The sequence below is a fragment of the Oncorhynchus gorbuscha genome, linkage group LG04 (assembly GCF_021184085.1).
Source record: "Oncorhynchus gorbuscha isolate QuinsamMale2020 ecotype Even-year linkage group LG04, OgorEven_v1.0, whole genome shotgun sequence".
Classification (NCBI taxonomy): domain Eukaryota; kingdom Metazoa; phylum Chordata; class Actinopteri; order Salmoniformes; family Salmonidae; genus Oncorhynchus; species Oncorhynchus gorbuscha.
The window spans coordinates 1168879-1174148 of record NC_060176.1 but is presented as its reverse complement, the minus strand read 5'-3'; positions in this window follow the sequence as shown (position 1 = coordinate 1174148).

Sequence of the window (5270 nt, the reverse complement as noted above, 5' to 3'; positions counted from 1 at the left end):
AGAATACTAGACAGTAAAAGGCTAAAAGGTGAACAGGTTCACAATTAAATTGTTGGGACCATGTAGAATGTGTGACTTTCTTTCACTGTTTATAAAAATATAGACAGAAATAAACATTTATTTATAAGTCAATTGTTCGGATTTGTCACGTTCTGACCTTATTTCTTTTATTATGTCTTTGTTTTAGTGTTGTCAGGGAGTGAGTTGGGTGGGTTGTCTATGTTCCCTTTTCTATGTTTTGGGATTTCTGTGTTTGGACTGGTATGGTTCTCAATCAGAGGCAGCTGTTTATCGTTGTCCCCCATTGAGAACCATATTTCGGTAGCCTGGTTTCACTTTGAGTGGTGGGTGATTATTCTCAGTGTTAGTGTTTGTTACCACACGGGACTTTTTTGTTTGTTTCACTTTGTTATTTTGTATTTGTATAGTGTTCCGTTTGTCTTATGGACACTTACCACGCTGAAAATTGGTCCGACCTTTCTTACTCCTCATCAGAGGAAGAAGACGAACGTTCCAGGATTAAAGAAAGAGTTAACAGCAATAATTCCTAATGTGTGGCACTTGCAACTAACTTTATTCTAATGTAGCTTAAAGTCACAGTCCGTAAGAATTTCAGTCATTACACCATGAAATATACCATATTCTTTATATTTTTTAAGAATATGGTGAATAGGACATAACGTTGTTTATATGTTTGTTGGTAACGGAGAATGTTTTGATGTCTATGATGTCATCCTGTGTTTATTTGTATGTGACTGTCCTTCGGATATTCTACTGTCTTCGTGAAGCAAAACAAATTGCCCAGTGGAACGATAAAGATCTACTCTGCCATGTAGAGAACGTTAAATCCCTGTCCACAAAATGAGATGTTCCCATTCTCCCTCTGCGCTGTGAGAACATGACACCTCCTGTCCACACGCACAAACACACACAAACACACACACAAACACACAAACACACACACAGACACAACACACACACAAACACACAAACATACATACAAACACACACAGACACACCATGTCCGCTGCAGCCGTGCTCAGTGGATGCGAACGCAGGGTGAGCGGATGTGAAACGTATCACTGACCCAGTCACACACACTGCGGGCCGGGCACGGAGGACAGACACCACACCAGATGCCGAGTGGTGCCCAGGGCATCAGAGGCATCCCTATGAGGGGAAAAGGCCCATCGAGCCAGCACAGGGAAATAAGCACCTGTCAGTGCCAAGTGGAGTGTTAAGTGCACAAATTGTGGAGGCGTGTCCGGGGGGTGACAGCTCGGGGTTCTGGGTGCCATGTCAGGGCCTGGCAGATCATGTGAGCCTTTTCCACTGTTCCTCCCCATCCACCCACCATCTCGACCCCATCTCTCCCCCATCCTCTCCACCATCCTCTCCCCATCCTCTCCCATCCCCCCACCATCATCTCCACCATCTCCCATCCCTCCTCCATCTCTCCCCCATCCTCTCCACCATCTTCCCCACATCTCCACCATCCACTCCACCATCTACCCCCATCCACTCCCCCATCTCTCCCCATCCACTCCCCCATCTCTCCCCCATCCACCACCATCTCTCCCCCATCCACTCCCCCCCATCTCTCCCCATCCACTCCCCCATCTCCCCCATCCACTCCACCATCTCTCCCCCATCCACTCCCCCCATCTCTCCCCCATCCACTCCCCCATCTCTCCCCCATCCACTCCCCCATCTCTCCCCCATCCTCTCCACCATCTCTCCCAACCTCTCCACCATCTCTCCCCCATCCTCTCCACCATCTCTCCCATCCTTTCCACCATCTCTCCCCCAACCCTGCCGCTGCTGAGGGGCACAACGGCAACAGTTAAACTGGCTGGGTCTGCCTCAGTTATCTACATGAATCCTGCCCAGGCATCATTGGAGGGGCGATGGGGGTGTCATCGCTGAGGGGCGTGGCAAACAATCTCCGCTGAGCGTTTAGATCGCTTATTCCCGAGAGCCGGGTGTCAGCCACAAGCCAAATTTCCAGCCGCGTTTGTGTCGCCGCCACGGTCATCCTCTCACTCACTGACTCGCCTCAACCTCTCCCCTCAGGTTGGCGAGGGACGCGTCCATTGTAGGTGCTCAACCCGTGTGTCAGATGGCCGTTTCACAGAGTAACATTAATGCCACATGAAGGGCTGACGCTGAGCAGTGTGAAACTGTGAAATGTATTATAAATTGACCGAGCCGGCGGTGGTTGTACAGTACGGATGTGAAGAACTGTGAGCGCTGGTCACAGGCATTGTTATGACTCTGGCTGTTTAGTATCATGGGAGTTGACAGGGCAGGACTGGTGGCTATGGAGGGGCAGAGTTGTGTGTGTTTTTGAACAACAGCCACAGAGCTGCCAGAGAGAAAACTATGAACTAAAACAGACCCAGTATGAAAGATGGTGTCTGACTATGTCCCAATGTTACATGTTTAAATGATATCTATTCTCTGCTCTTCCAATATAAGGGTTTATCATTGACATGTGACACTTACTTTGTCTTTGTTGTATTTTTTACTCATGTGCTTTTATTGTGTTGAAATTCATCTCCAATTGGAATGACAAATTGGTGTGTACTTACCAGAACTCCAAGATGTTGTTTCAACAGTTCAACTCAGAGCAGTGAATAGCTGCCTTTGTTGTTTTCGTTCAGGGACGGCCTTAAACAGCGCCTCTGTAACATTCCCTCCCTATTGGCCGGTGCTCTTTAGGTTCTACAGTGTTGTTATCAGCAGCAGAGGTAGCACTGGAGATGAAACATCTGTAGGAGGGAGATGGGAACCAGGTGCCAGAGCCTCCCTGTGACGAGGGTGGAATCATCCTCTAGGATCTCTACTGCCACCCTCAGGATACAGGCCTACCAGGCACATACCAGTACACACTGACAGCATGAACTGCTTATCCAACTTGGTTCTGCTTTGTTACTTTGCATTGAGTTTTTTCTCCCTAGTTTCATTAAAAGGGTTAAACAGAAATGAGGTGGACTGGGAGGCAGATAGAAGGAACATAGTGTGGATTTTCTCATTGCTTTTGTACACCATAATTCTACACCATAAACTGATGAGTTATTTAATCACTGAAGTTCACAGTATGTATGAGATCAGCCCTCAGCCCTTTCTGCTGGAAGACCTGCTGACATCTGGTGTAGGCTGAAGTTGCCCTTACATTTTCCCCACTTATGGTTAGGGTAAGGGCTGGGGGAGGGGAAGCTGATCCTAGGTCTGTACCTAGGGGGAACTTCACCCCAGAGCCAGAGATCTTAAAACACTTGATAGCTGAATGATTTGGAGCCACATAGTGAATTTGTAAGATGGAGTAATGAACACTCATTCTAAAATAATTCAACCAGTAATGATTTTTATAGCCTACAATACAGCATATACAACACATCAACAAGCACTTATATTTGAATAAATAGGGTATACCATCTACATAGAGTGTTATCTGTCATACAGTATCTTTATCATATAGCATCATAAATTAAATACAAACCCCCCAAAAAATCACAAGAACCATTTTTAAAAAGACTAAAGCCACACACTAAAAAGGAAGCTTATTCTGAATGGTTTATTAGACTCCGTTTGACAAATAATAAAATGTGATGAGAATATATTATAAAGCTAACAGTTAATGTAGCTCCCATACCATAATTCTAGCAGTATCATGGTCATAAATACAGTACCAGTCAAAAGTTTGGACACACCAACTCATTCAAGGGTTTTTCTTTATTTGGACTATTTTCTGCATTGTGCTCTAGAATAATAGTGAAGACATCAACACTATGAAATAACATATATGGAATCATGTAGTATCCAACGAAGTGTTAAATAAATCAAAATATATTTGAGATTCTTCAAAGTAGGCACCCTTTGCCTTGATGACAGCTTTGCACACTCTTGGCATTCTCTTAACCAGCTTCACCTGGAATGCTTTTCCAGCATTCTTAGAAGGAGTTCACACACACGCTGAATACTTGTTGGCTGCTTTTCCTTCACTCTGCGGTCCAACTCATCCCAAACATTCACATTGTGGAGGCCAGGTCATCTGATGCAGCACTACATCACTCTCCGTCTTGGTCAAATAGCCCTTACACAGCCTGGAGGTGTGTTGGGTCATTGCCAACCAGATGTGATGGTTGCGATCGCTGCAGAATGCTGTGGTAGCCATGCTGGATATGTGTGCTTTGAATTCTAAATAAATCACTGACAGTGCTACCAGCAAAACAACCCCACACCATCACACCTCCATGCTTCACAGTGGGAACCACACATGCGGAGATCATCCGTTCACCTACTCTGCTTCCCACAAAGACATGGCGGTTGGAACCAAAAATCGCACATTTTGACTCATCAGAACAAAGGACAGATTTCCACCGGTCTAATGTCCATTGCTCATGTTTCTTGGCCAAAGCAAGTATCTTCTTCTTATTGGTGTCCTTTAGTAGTGGTTTCTTTGCAGCAATTTGACCGTGAAGGCCTGATTCACACAGTCTCCTCTGAACAGTCAATGTTGAGATGTGTCTGTTACTTGAACTATGTGAAGCATTTATTTGGGCTGCAATCTGAGGCTGGTAACTCTAATGAACTTATCCTCTGCAGCAGATGTAACTCTGGGTCTTCCTTTCATGTGGGTCCTCATGAGAGCCAGTTTCATCATGTAGCTTGATGGTTTTTGTGACTGCACTTGAAGAAACTTAACATTTTCCTGATCTTGCCATTTTCCAGATTGACTGACCTTCATGTCTTAAAGTAATGATGGACTGTCATTTCTCTTTGCTTATTTGAGCTGTTCTTCCCATAATATGGAATTGGTCTTTTACCAAATAGGGCTATCTTCTGTATTCACCCCTACCTTGTCACAACACAACTGATTGGCTCAAATTCACCTGTTAATTGAAATGCATTCCAGGTAACTATCTCATGAAGCCGGTTGAGAGAATGCCAAGAGTGTGTAAAGCTGTCATCAAGGCAAAGGGTGGCTACTTTGAAGAATCTCAAATATCAAATATATTTGGATTTGTTTAACACTTTCTTGGTTACTACATGATTCCATGTGTGTTATTTCATAGTTTTGATGTCCACTATTATTCTACAATGTAGAAAATAGTCAAATAAAAAAAACTTGATTGAGTAGGTGTCTCCAAACTTTTGACTGGTACTGTAGTTCGCAACCAGCATTACCTCTACGTTTGCAGGTACACTGTAACCTTAAACATCAGGCGAGCTTTAGAGAGACAGAGAAGTCATCGTGTGTGCGAAAA